This window comes from Camelina sativa, chromosome 11 (assembly GCF_000633955.1).
Source record: "Camelina sativa cultivar DH55 chromosome 11, Cs, whole genome shotgun sequence".
Taxonomy (NCBI): domain Eukaryota; kingdom Viridiplantae; phylum Streptophyta; class Magnoliopsida; order Brassicales; family Brassicaceae; genus Camelina; species Camelina sativa.
This window is the reverse complement of record NC_025695.1, coordinates 26,191,029-26,209,518: the sequence shown is the minus strand read 5'-3', so window position 1 is coordinate 26,209,518 and position 18,490 is coordinate 26,191,029. Positions and strand designations below refer to the sequence as shown.

General features: G+C 27.6%; 2 pseudogenes; both read right to left on the bottom strand.

Annotated features, from left to right (window-relative positions):
• Positions 9,799-10,331, bottom strand: LOC104728353 (annotated as a pseudogene).
• Positions 17,763-18,490, bottom strand: part of LOC104724277 — a 2,852-nt pseudogene continuing 2,124 nt past the window's right edge.

Below are 18,490 nucleotides of genomic sequence, written 5' to 3'. Positions count from 1 at the left end.
CGACGCACAAAATGCATTGACCAATGCAATATGTCGAGCATCGTGTTTCCCCGAAGCTTCTCGCCGGATCTTTGTTCCTCCAACCACAAAACTTGATCCCAAGCCACAAGAAAGCTTCCTAACGTCCCAAATAACCATCTAACAAGCCTAACCGCACATAAACAAGCAGATCAGAGTAATCTCTAGCTTAGATAAGCCATGGTCCTGCACTTACCTTTGCCAAGACGAATCTGAACCTTAAACCAACAAGAAAACACCTCCAGGAAGCTCCTACAACGATTCCAGCTACAGATCTATACAGGAACAACTTCCAATCTCCAGAAATCACCAACAACACTCAAGAACACTTAGGGAACTTTTCTCTCTTTCTTTTTCTCTCAAAAACGGCCAAAGTCGACTAATGAGACAAAAGAATCGACTTAAGGGTTTTTCTCTTCCCTTTGCCCAAAACGCAGCGTTTCACTTAAGTCAAAACGCAGAAAACTGAACCTGCATCGACCGATGCACCTTCTGCATCGACCGATGCAAACCCCCAAACCGGGATTTCGGTTCGCGGGTGTTACAGTTCGATGCCATGTGGAGGCGTCGGTCGATGCAACTAGGATTTTCGTGCAATATCGAGCATACGTCGGTCGATGCAGTGTGAGTGTCGGCCGATGCAAGCATGTGTCGGTCGATGCAAGCGTAGCGTCGGTCGATGTAGAGTCCTGGTTTGTTATTGTTTGGTTATTGATTGTTGGTTGATGGTTATAGATGTCTCTATTGCTTGTGTGTATAGCCCCGTAGATGGGAGGATTGTCTTACTAAGTGTTTATTAAATACTCATGCATCTCAATTTGTGTTTGTGGTGCAGGTAAAGGCAAAGTGTGATCGTAGAATCAAGGCAATGAAGAGGAGGATGTTCTAGTGGCTCGATTGGTTGTTGTCTGGCTTATGTTAGGTTGCTAGAGTTGGGTCATTAGAACATTGTTAGGTTGCTGGTTGGTTGTCCTATGTTGTTTGGTTTAATGATTTAACGGTTATGAATTACTATTGGTTTATTGGTTTAATGATATTAGTTATTTCCGCTGTTGGTTGTTTGTGGTTAGGTGGTTAGTGGGTATGAGACTATTAGCATGTGTTTATTATTATTATTATTATTACTATTATTATTTATTAATTATTACTTTAAAAAAAACGGGTCGAGTCGTTTCAGAAACCTTATTTTTATGTATATGATTTGTGCGGGTTTTAGTTTAAATTTTTATCAGTAAAAATTATTAAATATAAATATAATCATTTGAAGTTTACTTTATACTTACTTTATATAACATATATTGTCTAATGTCGTAATTTAAATCCACATTTTACTACTAAATTATAACTGAATTACATAAATTATGAATTGACTATTTTTCCATTCATTTTCATTCACACACACTATAAATTATAATTATAACTCTTTTTAGAAATGTAGCTTTCATCCCTTGAAATCCTATAAATAACCATTATCATATCATTATCCACCACATCTCAAATTCTAAATATATATATATATATATATATATATTTTTTTTTTTTTTGTTTATGTTCTTGCATGGGTTCAAAACTCATGGTAAGAGTGTGATTATATATTTTTTTTGTTTGATCTTATATTTTGTTCAATTTTACTTATTTGTTTTTATATATTTCTTCATTCCATCTTTGTCTTCTTATTTTTTTTAATTTTCAATTACATATGTATAATAAATTTTGGTTGATGTAAAAAACAATTATCGATGTAGATTCAACAATACAAATTTTGATCAAAGCCCAATGAGAGAATCAAGCTAAAAAAATCATCTTCATTCATGTATATTTATTTTATTTTTAAAAAGTATGTAATATTTTAACAAAATAAACTATTGTAATAGAATTATCAAATAATTTTTTTAACTCTCTCTTACCTCCAAAAAATTTGTAATACATTTTTTTGTATACTCATCGTTATGTTTAGTTCTTGTGATCCAAAATATAATTATATAAAGATCATTATATTGTTTATTTAATTCAAATTTTCTTAATTTAATGATTTTCTATATAAAAAATAATTTCATATTCCATTTCCAAAATTTTACTACAAATAGGAAATCATTAAAATTTAACCTAGAAATATAGCTTAAATTAAGGTGAATATAATCTTTAGGATTTTTTATTGCATTTCATATGATTTTATAAAGGTTTCACTCTCTCCTTATTGGTCCATTTAGCATTTAATTACTAAAAAAATATTTATTGTTTACTAAATAGAAATGTAATAATGTACATTAATCAATACTTTAAATCCACACTTTGCTACTAAATTTTAAGTGAATTTACATAATTATGAATTGACTATTTTTTCCATTCAAACACACTATAAATTATAATTGTAACTCCTCTAATTAAATTATTTTAGAAATGTAACTTCCATCCATTGAAATCCTATAAATAACCATTCTCACATCATCATTCATATCTCAAATTCTAAATATTTTCATTGTTTGATGTATGTTCTTGTATGGGTTTAAAACTTATGGTAAGTGTGTGATTATATATTTTGTTAGATTTATCTTATATTTTGTTCAATTTTATTTCTTTATTTTTTAATGCATTTAAATGATGCACTAGTTTTTACTACACATGTACAATACACAAAAATTATTGAAACTTTTGAAAAATATAAAGTTGACAAAAATAAACAAAATCAAAGAATAACATGAGCAAATGATAAGCAAAACATAAGCATATTGAAGAATCCTGGATTATCTCCATCATTCATGATCTCACCAAAAGCTCTGTTTTTCACCATCTCTCTCTTTCTCCAACCACTCACTCTACTTCTCTCTCTCATATAATGGATCACTCTCTCTTTCTTAATTTTATTCTTTCTTCATATTACCAAATAGAGGAAGCTGTGTTTTGTGACTTCATAGCCACGAAAAAATATCTCAAATTCTATAAATAACCATTCTCACATCATCATCCACCATATCTCAAATTTTAAATATTTTCTTTGTTTTATTTATGTTCTTGCATGGGTTCAAAACTCATGGTAAGAATGTGATTATATAATTTGTAAAAAACAATTATCGATGCAGATTCAACAATACAAATTTTGATCATCTTCATGCATGTATATTTATTTTCTTTTTACAAGTATGCAATGTTTTAACAAAATAAACTATTGTAATAGAACTATCAACTAAATTTTTTTAACTCTCTCTTACCTCCAAAAAATTTGTAATACATTTTTTTGTATACTCATCATTATGTTTAGTTCTTGTGATCCAAGATATAATTATATAAAGATCATTATAATGTTTATTTAATTCAAAATTTTGTAATTTAATTATTTTATATATAAAAAACAATTTCATATTCTATTTCCAAAATTTTACTACAAAGAGGAAATCATTAGAATTTAACCTAGCAGTATAGCTTAAATTAAGGTGAATCTAAAAGAGATTAAAAAATAGATTAACATTTGGGATTTTTTATTGCATTTCATATGATTTTATAGGAAACATATTTAATGATACTTGAAAAATAATTTTGGAATTTAATTATTAGATTTTTTAGGTAAATTTTGAATATTATAGTAAATTTTTATTTTTATCATTGACAATATTTTTAAATAAGTGGTATATTTTGATATTGTATGATTTCAATAAAGAAAGTGTATTATTGACATTTACGAAATTTGTTATATATGTATTTTAGGGAAATTTTAAAAATACATCTTTTTCAATACTACTTTCAGAAATACCAATTGAAAAAACTTTATTAAAAAATGTTCTCAAAAAATTCTCATAGTATTATGATTATTATATACACTAAAATAAATTAACATAACTAATACAACAATCTACGCATATGCGCGGAATATTAGCTAATACTATTATATACATGTGTTTTTGATTTACTAATAGCTATAGCAAATTTTATTTTATTTACATGTGTCATTTAATAAAAGATGGAGTACGCAACAAGCCAAAAACTAATGGAAAACGAAAAGCAGAAGATCACATAAATTACGAGAACTTGAGGCAGAAGAGAAAACTGGTCTTATGCATGGAAGTATTGACGAAGGAAAATTTGAATGTGTTTATAACAAGATTTAGTTACGATATCATATATGAAGGGAGCAAATTAAAATGAAGATTTGAGGTTGTTTGCTCCAACAATAACCCCTCAAAAAAAACTTTAAAAGCTAATTAATTTGCAATATAATCCTTAATGTTTCTAAAATTCACTAATAATGATAGAAACTCATAAATAAATCTATCACATATATTTTCTATATTATACAACATAAAATATTCTTTATTTTATTATACAACACACACTATTACATAATAAAAGTTACATGATACTATAAATTACATACATAATGATTAAAACTTTCATATATATATATATATAAAACACAATAAAAATTATATAAAAGAATAAAATTACTCAATATAATTATTTTCATAGTGCTCCCATATATGATAAATTATTTCATTATTGTTGTAATAATTTTTTTGTAAATGGTATATCTTTTATATATCAATAATTTTAATTTAGTGTGTTTGAATTTATATAGGTATATTTATAACACTTGAATTTGATAAAATTATTTGTAAAATATGTATATTAGAAGGACTAAAATGAAATTTGTAAAAATATTTGAGGGTCTCAATAGTGCACCCTCAAATTTGAGGGTTCACTATTCAAACCCTTAAAAATTGAGGGTTTAAGGTCTGTTGGAATTCAAAAACCCTTCAAATTTAAAGGTTTGAGGGTCTGTTGGAGTTGCTCTAAGTCAAACTTGAAGCTTAAACCAAATACAAAAAAGAGTTAAACTTGATTGCTAATGTAAAAAAAGTATTCAAAGTATTATGTACTTTTGTTTATTACAAATTTTTTTCAATATATTTTTTTGGGACATTCTCAAAAATACCTCTTTTTCTATGTCTCTTTTTTTAAATACCCTTTCATGTTGACAATTTTCAAAACTACCCCTTTTTATGTACAAAATGACCAAATTAGTATTTTTTTAGTGACAGCAAGAATGTACAGTCACCAAAATCGAAAAAATTTCCCGCCAAAATTTTTTCCCTGCACAAATCGAAAAAATTTCCCGTAAAAATTACGAAATTATATTTTTCCGCCAAAAATTTTGAACTAAAAACCTTAGAAAAACCTTGTAAACGTTTTTAAAAACTTTTTAAACGCTTTTACAAGGTTTTTTTAAAAGATTTGTAAAAGCGTTGACAAAGTTTTTCAAAGGTTATAAAAGGTTTTTCAAAAGGTTTTAAAAGGTTTTTTAAATGGTTTTTAAAAAGATTTAAAGGGTTTTTAAAAATATTTAAAGGGTTTTTAAAAGATTTTTTATAAGGCATTTACAAAGTTTTTAAAAGGCTTTTAGAAATCTTATAAAAACCTTTTAAAAGCCTTATAAATACTTTTAAATCGTTTAAAACCTTTTAAAAACCTTGTAATTTTTTTTTGCGGGGAAATTTTTGGCGGAAATTTTTTTTCGAAAATTTTTTGGCGGGAAAATATGTCAGAAATTTTGTTGGCGGGAAAATTTTGTTTTTCATTTTATTGATTAAAATATTTTTCATGTAAGAGTAAAATAGTTATTAAAAATTAACGGAGGGCTAAAATGAAAATAGCCAAAAATAGATATTTTTGAAAAAGTATATATCAAAAAGTATATAAAAAGTATTTTTAACAAATTTTTTTATTTCTTTTGATATTATTATTTGTTTTCTGCAAACAAAAAAAAATGATTTGAAGACCTATTGCAATAAAGTGTCAAGATTTTGGACGTGATACTTGCCAAACAAAACGGACATAGCCAGAGAAGAAGGTTGACATTGATTTACAAATAAAAACATATGATTGTTATTGGATATTAGCGTAGGGATCGGATAGCTAGAAGAGCCAAAAATATTGTGAAGTCGAGTCAATTCTATTTCAATTTATGAATTAAACCAATAAGCAATACTTGATCTACTAAAGCAAACATATCATATTGATTTGACTTCAAAGTGTCGCTACATGGCGGATTCATTACTGGGAATACATTAGTAATGTTTTGATTTCACACAATCTTTTTTGGCTCTCCCCATCTGTTCACCTGTTCTACTAACAAACTTTTTTTTTTTTTTTTTTTTTTTTTNGTATATCAACATTATCCTTCTTTCTCTGGCTGTGTTTATTTTTTTTGGCGGGTGTACACTCAAAATCTCGACAAAAGCATATGATTTCACTTTATTTTCTTCAATATGTTTTTATTATTTGTTAGCAAAAGCATGATCAAAATAAATTCATAAATGAAAACTCATAACTAACAAAAATACATATTACTTTGAAAAAATTTTACCTATTTTTTGGAAGCTTTTAAAATATTTTTGAGTTGAATTATTTTAATCTTCATATATAATATGTCAGAACTAAGTCTTGTGATACACAAATCAAAGTATTCCTTCATTAATTCTTCCATGCATTAGACGGATTTTGTCTTCTGTCTCGAGTTCTTGTATGTAATCTTTGGGTCTTATGCTTTCCGTTTTCTATTGGTTTTTGTGTTAACACATGTACATAAAACAAATAATAGTATATTACAATTATTAGCCATACGCTGATCTAATGAACTAGATTAAGACCCGTGCGGTTGAAATTATATTTATATTGTAATTTTTATATAAAATATAATTTATGTGATTGTTTTTAAAAGTTTTTTTAGATAAATCATTATGCAATAAAATCATATGTTAAATATGATGGCTTGAAAAAAGATATCTATTTTGTAAGTTTTATATTATTAATGATTCTAGATAAGTAAGCGTGCTACAATACTGGTTAAATTTTATTTTATACAAAATTTGTATATTTTATATTTTAAAGTAAAATTTTAATATGTTGTATTAGTTTATGTATGTTAAGTTATTTCAAAAATTTATATTCTACATCATGACTTGAATGTCATTATAAGACATAATTTTATAAATTTGGTTTTTTAAAAGCGAATTATTATATTATGAGTAATTTAATATATTGTTATACTTTTTGTTTTAATATACTTGGTTTCTTGAAATTATTTCATATTATAGTGATATATTATTGACATTGCTATAAAAAATCAATTTAGAGTGTTTATAGTTTCTAACTTTTATATCAAGTTTCAATATATTAAAAATATTTCAAAATAAATTATCTAAAGTTTATTATATTATATAAAATTATAAAATTCAACAAAAAAATAAGAAATTGAATTTAAATATTCAAATTTTAACCTGTTACTCAGTAATTTTTTTCATTCAAGAAATATTATTTTTAAAGAATAATATTATTAAAACTTGAATATTTTATAGATTGAACAATTTATATTTTTTTAAAAATTCAACTTATGGTATATTCAGAATAAAACTATTTTTTAATTATAATAAATAATATTATAATTTATTTGTTTCACAAAATAGACTCATATATAAAATGAGAGGTGAAGTATAATGATAATTAACAAATTAATATGTTAAGTTACATATCAAAAGATTTTATTTGATGAATAATTTAATAAAAGAAATTAATATAGTAACTTAGATGATATGATTCTTTTAGAATATTCTGTTTAATATTTTTGGAAACAACGTGCTCTAGTAATAGAATCTTCCGAAAATAAATTAAGGTTTCACTCAATATTTAATTTGTAACCAATTATTCTATCAATTAATGTATAACCTATTTGTAACCAACTTATTAAAATTATATAGTTTACAAAACAAAGTTGTGTACTTCTGTTTTATTATAAAAGAGATAACACATGTTTACGGGTGTTAAGTCATGATCTATATTTAAGTCAAGTGTTATTGTCATGCACATGTTAAGTCATGATCTTTTCAATAATAACACATGTATATGACAAAATTTACCGATGTTAAGTTATGAACTGGTTTTTTCATCCGAGATAAAAACTCGAATTATTAGAGATTAGGGAGGTTTAGTGAGAACCATGCATACATATAAAATCATACGTTATTTTTGAGAACATTATAAAAAGAAAACTGAGATTTTGGTGATTTGTTATTATTGAAAATACATAAAACAATTTTTTTGCAATTTTTTTTAAAAAGCGAATCGTTTAATTGGTTCAGATTTCAATGATTGAGTTGAAAGATGTGTCTCGAGCGTTAGACTTAATTTTATTTTATTTTAGATAACAAATATTAAGCAATATACTTTATAATAATTTTAGATATTGTTTTGTTATTTTTTTATATAATTAATATTTTATTAGAAAAATACTTTAAAATAGCACTAAATCAATTTTTATAGATAATTATAACACACATTCCATAAATTTTCAAAAATAACATTATTTACCACATTAAAATATTTAAAATTAATTTATACAATTTTTTTTTTATGTTTGGATTCTCATTTTCATATTTAGGATATAATTTTGAGAGCTATGGTTTAGTAATTTGAATTAATAATTTAATTTTAAAAAATTAATTAGTACTATTTTTTGAATTTTAGAGATATTTTGCTAAGTTTGGAACAAAAATTTATTTGAATGCTATTTCTGAGAATCTCCTATTTTATTAACATTCTTCCCAAACCGGGAATAGTAATTGATTACATCGGAGAACAGCTGGCTACAAAAAGGTGAGAAAGATTCCGGCGACGATGACCGGAAAATGAGATCTGAACTGCTACAGGTAAAGGGAACACAAGGTTAGAGCAATTAGCACCGGCGGTAACAAAAGAGACTTCTTTGCGGTTACGTTCCGACTCCGAACTCTTTGATCGGAGTTACCGGTTCCTGTTGCCGAGTCATCGCCGAAGCAAACCTGACCCGAAACTTCTTTCCTGGAATCGTCAACCTATAGACACCCCTTCCCTAACCCTTTAACTCCCGTACCTAGCAAGAAAAAAGGTTACAAATCGAACCCTCAAATCCCTGCGTCTCCAACACCGGTTTCCCCACCAGACGACTCCATCTTCAATTCGGTCCATTGAGGACTACAAAAGGTCCAGAAGATCTAAAGCTCAATAGATCTGAACTCTGAAACCCTAGAGTAGCCCTCAGATCCAAAAAAAAAATTGGAATCGCCGAGACTCGCAGCGAACACCCACCGATCTTCTTAGGACTTCCGCCGCAACCACATCGAGACTCTCGAGAGGCTGAGCTGCGCGGAGACACCACTCCGATCTAACGGGCAGTCTTCAAACCCAAGATCGGAGAAACCCCGCTAACCACCAAGAAAAAGACCAAGATTGCATCCACCGAAGATCCACCACGCCTCACCACTGCTGGAGAAGAAGGAGAGCCCACTACCATGCGTCTCTGCGTAACCAACTACCGGCGATGAAGATCTATAACTCATAAGTATGTTAGTTTCCAGAAAAAAAAAAGACTCTTCCTTTAATTATTAGTAAATTTCAGTGAAGCTATTTTAGTAATTATATATATTTCCTATATTAAAAATAGTTTTTGTTTCTCTTTTAAAGCAAAAACATAGAGTTTATTTCAAAACTAACATATTTCAAAAAAAAATATTAAAACCAAAGAGAAAATTACTAACAATATGAAATTAGAATATTAGTTCTCGCCTTAAGATACAAGGTAAGTTTGAGCTGATCCTCAGGGCTCGCGACTTCCGTAGCCACTCAGCAGAACAATATATTAAACTTCACGATTTATAAGCCCCAATTTGCAAGTAAAAAATATATATTAACATAGCTCACAAATAATTTAAATCTTAAATAGTTGAAATTTCTGAGTCACCTTCAATATCGGCTTCAAAGACGACATGGTAGATCACTGAAAACCTGATAATTGGGAGATGCTGCTCTTGTAATATAATACATCAACCGCAAGTAAACTGCAAGGCAATCAAATCTCACAATAACTTGGCTAAATATACCTAAATTAAGTATACAAACAATGCATATATAATAATAATTAAATAACTACTAATTAATAATCAAATTGGCCTTCTTTTTTTTTAAACTTAGCTCCTCAATCAACCTCGTGTGATGGCCTTCTAGCAGAGCTTTATGACTCGAGCAAGACGGTGATGAGACCCTCTAGCTTGTGGTGGAGGCTTTGTCAACGAGATTAGGGTTAGGGTTCCTGAGACCCTTCGTGCCCACCTTAAGTTTGGTCCTGATGGGAGAGGTCATATGTGAGATATTTCGGTCAAAATAGTCGACAATGTAATGTAATGGGAATCAAGGATGAGACCACATTCTATGCAGATTGTATCCCCGGACAGATAGTCGATCACTGTATCGGTTTGTTTCTTGCAGTCCTAGCAAGTAATTACCTCCATTGCGACTTGTACAAATACCCTATGGCGACTTAGCGTGGTCCGATGGGTTTTTGTGGGGTTTATAAGTTTATTATATATACCAAAGGAAGGATATGGGAAAATTAAAAAAAATAAAAATAAAAAAAATAAAAAAAAATAATAATCTGATAAGATTTGGCTTTATCCTTTTTTAAGATTTGATTATTATTCAGTCTAAAGTTGCCAATTAGATTTCCATAATATGATTTGGTTTGCTTTCGTTCCTTTATGAACTACTTTTAAATATATACTAGGTTTTGATATATTTTGATAAAAATTATATATGATTGATTACGGTAATAAAATATTATCTCATAAAAAAAATTAAAATTAGTACTAAGGAAAAAAATTAAATTTCAGATACACAATTTTTTAAAATATAAAAATCAGTTGTGTTATAAAATCAAATCTGATAAAAAAAAAATCATAAATTTAACGTCCAGACGAGGCAAATCAAACTGATGACCTCACATATCCTAAACAATTTTCTTTGACCACCAGAAGAACGAAACAATTTTATAATCATGAATTTAACTCGTTTTCATATTTAATTGATCGTTACCATCTATGTTTTCGTGTTTTTTATTCAATGTTTTCTTATTCTTCATATTCTTTCTTATCGTTTTCATTGTCAAATTTTGTGTTAATTGTCATCGTAACTTTTACGGTTTGGTTCTTCGTTATACTCTTTTTCTTCTTCTTCCTCGTCAACTTCTTCACATTCTTCCACTGAAAAACATTTTTTTAGACTACCACACAACTTGTTAACCCATCAAACTCCAAGAACAAAATCATTTCTTTTCTCGTAAAATTTGTGAAATTCATGATTACCAGTCAACACATACACCTAATTATTGACAATTTTATCTATATACTTATTTGGTTTTAGATCAACGCGTTTAGAAACTTCTCAAACCAAAATCCTTACTTGGTTTATAATATTTTAAAAACATAATAAAATATACTAATAATTATTTATTTAATATGAATCATATGATATATAGAAATATGAGTACACTATAAGAACATATTAATTATAAATAAATAATATCAATTATATTATATCATCAAATAATATCAACCGTATCATATTATCAAATAACTGTAACCGTATATAACAGTAACCGCTTGAACCGTAACCGCATTTAAACGTAACCGTTTAACCGTTTGTTAAACGGTTTTGGTTAAGGTTACAAAAATTTCTAACCATAACTGATGGTTAATAAACCTTAATCGTGACAACCGTAACCATGGTCATGCCTATGTATAGCTAATAAAACATGTGTGTTTGTCGTCCATCTTTCTTCTTTAAACCTCAAAATTTGAGTCAAACATCAAATTAAGGTCTTGCGATGTCAATCCTTCTTCCTTAGACCCAAAAATCAACTCATCTATAAAATCATACACAAAATATGTTTTACAGCTCATAAGAAATAAAAAGCACAAATGTAGATAAATAAGATAATTTATGTTTTGCATTAATATTTATAATATTTTAAACTATTAAAAGGTTTCGAAATATAAAATTTGAACCTTTTAAAAAATTTCAATATTTATAATATTTTAAACTTTTAAAATTTAAAAATTATAATATTTAAAAACTTTTAAAAAGCTAAGAACTTTTAAAAGTTTCAATAATTATAATATTTAAACTTTTAAAATTTTTAAATATTATAATATTTTTTGAAACTGTTTAAAGTTTTAATTTGATCAAATAAAAAACCAGATCAAACCAAAAAAAACTTTTAAACTTGGACGCCTGATAAATCAAGCTTTCCTGCTCATACGTTGTTGGAAGCATATTAATCTTATTTATACTGGTTCTGAACCATTGTCTAAAAAACTTCTAGCCGATGTGGGATATTGTGCTTAGTTCTTTGATTTTCATAAATTTTAAATTTTTCTTTTTCTAAAAAATTCTGTAAATTTAAAAAATGTTAATGAATGACATGTCAAATCATGATAGGTTGTTTAAAATAATTCTTAATATAGAAAATTCTGGAAATTGTATAAAATCTTAATAAGTGATATGTCAAATTTATATTGGTTATTTAAAATCCTATGTGGACGGCTTTAGGAGCTTATAGCTTCTACTTTTTATTAGTATAGACTAGATGAGTACATGCACTAACTGCTGGTTTGTTTATATCTATATATACATTTATTGCAATACTTTCTTTGCTTCTTATATTTTCACATTTGAAAGATTAAAAATTATATATTAACAAATAAAACTAAGATTTTTTTTGGGAGGAGGCAAAGAATACTAAATTTTGTTTAAAGCTAAATCTTATTCTAAAATGATATTTGTAGATAAAAACATTTAAACATCCTACATTCTACAATTCTTGTCTAAAACTTAGGTATTTAGATATATTTGTATTTAATACCATGGAACTCTCAAATTCTCTTTTATCAAAAAGATTTTCATGCAGGTTGGTTAACTCTTTAATGATTATAATTAAGATAGACAACTTCATTTCCTGTTAGCTATTCAATTTCTTGAATATATCTCTAGAATTTAATTTAATTTCCTTCTTTTTTCTCTTGTATTTTTCTCAACCAACATTATATCAATGATTTAACTATCTTTCATTCCATAGTGAACAAAACTCTGATCTTTTTTATATACAAAAATTTCTTTCTCTAAGGACATACTTTCATAAAATTTTCTACAATATTAACCAAATTCTCAGTCACTGCTGCAATCCTTCAAATTGTTGAGAAAATTATAACGCCTAAACCATATGTTCATATCTTCATGGTTTACCCTAAGAGGACGAAGCAAATCTTTGGTTTTACTTTCGATACATTTTTATATTAAGATGATGCATCTACTTACTTAGAGAATACATCAACATGTTCTAAGCCTCTCTAGATTTTTTATATAAATAATAAAATTGTTTGTGATATGAAAAAGAATAAAAGACATGGAAGATGTTTCAAATTCCTCTTTAATTTTGAATACAGTATATTTGTTTTAATTTAGGTGCTTTTAATTTGGGTTGACATGTGTCACTTTCTCCACTGTTGATGTGTCACTCATATGAAGAGAGTTGAGCAACTTTCATAATATATATTACAAGTACAATTTTTAGAGATTTGACAATTAATAAGCCTAGATATTTCCATTATTGTATCTCCAAATCAAGTGGGAAATGGACAAGGCTTTTGTCGTTAATATATGATCCAAGAACTGGTTTTAAAATTCATAAACAGTACTAAGTACAAGTACTTTTTAATCATATACATAAAAGTAAGCTTCTACTCTCTCCTTATTGGTCCATTTGGTTTTTTTTGTTTATTTTTATTTTTTTGTCTAATTTTTATAGTAATAAATGTACAAATTAATTTTCTTATTAGTAGTAATTTACTAATTTGTATAACTGAAATTTGATTTTTTTGTAATTAAGTCGTAAGAGAAGGAGACATTAATTTCATAATTACTCCTAATTTAAGTTATTGTTTTCTTTTAATTGGGATGCACTAACCTTGAAGACCAATCCATTAACAATTCTGAACGTTTCTATCCGTTTGTAATTTTTCTCATTAGTCATGCATTAATTCCGAATGCTTTACATTATTTAATTATAAATAGTAAGTAAACATTAAGACATCACCACATTTCGTTTGCTTAACCAAAGTAAACGAAATGTTTCCACCTCTAAACGAAGAAACCATCAAATGAGCTAAGTCAGATTTTCCAACTAAACAAAATACATAGTCCACTCATAACAACAAGCAGAGAAACATGGCTTCTTTTGCAACAAACACCTGCGGTTCAACCTTCTGCTGCCTTGAAAGGATTGGGGGCAGCTCTTTCGCCGGAGCTAAGCTCTTCATTGACCCTTCTTGTCAAAGCTTCAGACCCAAATCCACAGGTAAAATCTAAAGCTTTTAAATTTGGAATCTTCGATTGAGATTGATGAAAATAGGTATTAAAAGGTTTGGGTTTTTTGTAGAGCTGGTGTTGTTGTGGCTATGGAGACAAGAGTGTTTACTTTGTTTTAGAAGATTTGGGTAACACAACAGGAAAATGGGATGTATGTGGATATGATGCTTCCTCTCTACAAGTTACAACCCACTTCAGGTTTATAACAACACTTAATCCTAGATCTATATGCTCTTCAAATTCTGAGACTTTTAATTTTGATTGTTATTCTGTTCTTTGCTTGCTTGCAGAGCAAGTTCTTTTAAGACACTTGCTGCTCCTCACAAAGAGGGGTTTGCTTCTCAAGTTTTTGATTATTGGACGAGGCTTTTTGCTTACTTATGCATTGTGAACTCGACCGTATAAGAGAGGTCCTCAAGAGATCGTTTCATATAGATAAAGAGATATGTGGCAGAGCTTTGAGGTAAATCATCATTTAGCTTTCAATATTTTTCTCAAATTATAAATTTGAAAATAACATGTGGAAATTTGTTTTCCTAAGATCTCAATATTCTTACCTTACTCTTGCTCACATTTTCCAGTATGTTAATGAGGTTTTTAATATGTTATATGACGTATGTTTTGACTTTTGAAGAAGGGGATGGTTGTCAAATTTGGGGTCAAGAAGATTCAGCAGTGGGGAGATGAAAAGTTGCATCATAGTTTAACAGATAAATATCATCTAAATGATTAGTTCAGATGAGCCAATAATGGAATTAATATCCGTTTACATATGTAATAGTATAAATAATGGTAATCTAATAATACAAGATGTTATTTATTGTAGGACATTCGGAAGTAAAGAAAAATTTATAATCCATCTATCATCTATGGCATTTGCATATAAAATTATGTTTGTTAATGGTTCAATTGCTATGGTAAGAGTAAGTGTATTTGACAATATTACATTCATGAATTTTACTCTTTTTATGTCTTGAAATATTTCAAATTTAAAACTCTAAGTGTAATACAAACATACTAATTAATTTTGTTTTTTTTTGTAATGCAACATATATTTTAATAAAACATTACAATTACTTTTAGATGACTTTAGTACTAATGAAATAGTGTGGTTAGGATTCTTTTTTTTTTGTCAGAAAAATGAATTTAATAAAAAAATTTAGATAATTGGTGATCCAAAATCTTGGAATTTTGAGATCCAGAAACCTTACTATTTCATTAGTACTAAAGTCATCTAAAAGTTAAATCATTGATATGAACTTACCACTATAACTTAAACTACATCAAATATAACAAAAAAAGAGTCAAAACGCAACATGCCGCGAGTATCGCGGCTAAACAACCTAGTGTATATTAATCTATACTTTAAATCTACACTTTACTACTATATTGTAACTGAAATTATATTAATTATGCATCCACTATTTTCCATTCATTTTCATTCAAACACACTATAAATTATAATTATAATTCCTCTAATTAATTTATTTTAGAAATGTAACTTTTATCCCTTGAAATCCTATAAATAACCATTCTCACATCATCATCCACATATCTCAAATTCTAAATAATTTCTTTGTTTTGATTATGTTCTTGTATGGGTTCAAAACTCATGGTAAGAGTGTGATTATGTATTTTGTTAGATTTATCTTATATTTTGTTCATTTTTAGTTCTTTGTTTTATGCATTTCTTTCTTCCTTCTTTGTCTTCTTATTATTTTTAATTTTCAATTACATATGTATAATAAAATTTTGGTGACTGTAAAAAACAATTATCAATGCAGATTCAACGATACTAATTTCTATCAAAGCCTAATGGGGGGGGGAATCAAGCTAAAGAAATCATCTTCATTCATGTATATATAGTAGAATTATTATCTCAAATTATTTAACTCTCTCTTACCTCCAAAAATTTTGTGATACATTTTTTTTGTATACTCATCATTATATTTAGTTCTTGGGATCCAAAATATAATTATATAAAGATCATTATAATGTTTATTCAATTCAAAATTTGTAATGTTTAATGATTTTCTATATAAAAAACAGTTTGATAATCCATTTCCAAAATTTTACTACAAAGAGGAAATCAATAGAATTTAACCTAGCAATATAGCTTAAATTAAGGTGAATATAAAAGAGATTAAAAATTAAATTAATCTTTAGGATTTTTATTGCATTTCATATGATTTTATAAGGTTTCACTCTCTCCTTATTGGTCCATTTAGCATTTAATTTCTAAGAAAATAATATATATTTTTAATTAAATAAAAATATAATAATGTGCATTAATCTATACTTTAAATCTACATTTTACTACTAAATTGAAACTGAAATTACATTAATTATGAATTGACTATTTTTTTCAGTTCATTTTCATTCAAACACACTATAAATTATAATTGTAACTCTTCTAATAAAAGTATGATTATATATTTTGTTAGAATTTTTTTATATTTCGTATGATTTTATAGGAAATATATATAATTGATACTTCAAAAATAATTTTGGAATTTGATTATTAAATGTTTTAGGTAAATTTTGAATATCAAAGTAATTTTTTATCATTAACAATATTTTTAAATAAATGGTATATTTTGATATTGTATGATTTGAATAAATAAAGTGTATTATTGATTGTTTGCATAATACATCAAAAATACATCTTGTTTGTTATGTATGTATTTTTAGGGAGAATTTCAAAAATACATATTTTTCAGTACCACTTTTCAGAAATACCATTTTAAAAAACTTTAATAAAAAAATATTCTCAGAAAATTCTCATAGTTTTATGATTATTACATAAACTAAAATAAATTAACATAACTAATAAAACAACCCGCGGATATGCGTGGATAGTACCTAGTATCTACCAAAAGTTTCATTCAATGTGAGGAAAGCTTTGTTTGTGGTGATTCATGAAGCAAATTTTTTACATTATCCTAGAACTGGCAACCACAACGTAAACAAAAAAATAACAACGTAAACAAAAAAAATAAGTTTACTTTCCGTTTGCGTGTATAACTAGAGAAAAAAAAATGAGTTTTCATGTAGAAAAAAAAACACACCTAACCACGAGGTGGTGGGCTATTGGTTCTAGCCTTGATGGAAGAGTCGTCCTGTTGGTCTAGGCCAGGAATCGATTCTCCCCAAGCGCAAAATTACTCAGCTTTATCTGTGATAGAAAGATTCAAATCCAAAAATAAAACAGGTTACTTCAAAATACATATGTTTTGATTTCCATTATTTATAATTCTACATTGATTTAGAAATCAAATATCTAATAATAGCCCTTTGACCTAAATTGGCTTTTGAAAAAAGAAATATCTAAACAGCTTTTAAGTTACCATCTCTTTGACTCTCACGATGAGCCCAGCCCAAATGAAGCCAGTAAGTAAGTTTCCAAAGAATAACCTCAGTTTGTAAGGCTCATTCACGGTCCAATAATTTAGTTCGATATTTGAAGAGTCTTTACCAAATACAATTCCCAATTAGATTCAGTTTAAAGATTTCGACCCCAATTTTTTTTCATCAAATCTTGAAATTAAACCAATACTCTTATAACTTAGCTTACGAAAATGATGTAAAAATTATACTATGTAGCTTCTCTTTTTGGCCATCCAATGGTCATCAGGCTAAACTAATCTATCTATATTTTAATACATAATACATAAGTTCAAACTCCTTCCTCTGTAGCCACTCCACTCAACGAGCTTCAACCATAGTTGCAGACTTGCAGTATACGGAATCAATTGATCTTTCCACTGGCGAAATCTGATATCAGCTTCACAATGTGTTTAGGGTTCTCAACGTGTGGAAGATGACCGGAATCTGGTACTTCTCGGAAAACCGCATTTGCTAGCTCACACAACAATTTCTGCATTTTGTTTGATAACATTAAGAAACTGTTTAACTGATTTTTTGACGTTTGGATTAAAGGAAACTTACAACTGAGAGCTGGTTGCTGACAATCTGATCGTTCTCACTGCATACAACAAGCGTCTTATGTTCGATCTGTGCGCGTGTTACATCCAAAAAACACAAACAAAATCAGAAAATATGTAAGCTGATTTGCCTTTTTGTTAATTTTAATAACTATGTGAAGTGTTTTTTGTTACGAGTTTGATGTGTGACGCAACGTTATAGCCTCCGCTAGTCATAAAATCGACCATAGCATCCTCCCACCATGGCATTTGACAATGTAACCGGCTAATCTACACAAAAGCAGATTCATTTCTAAATCATTTTG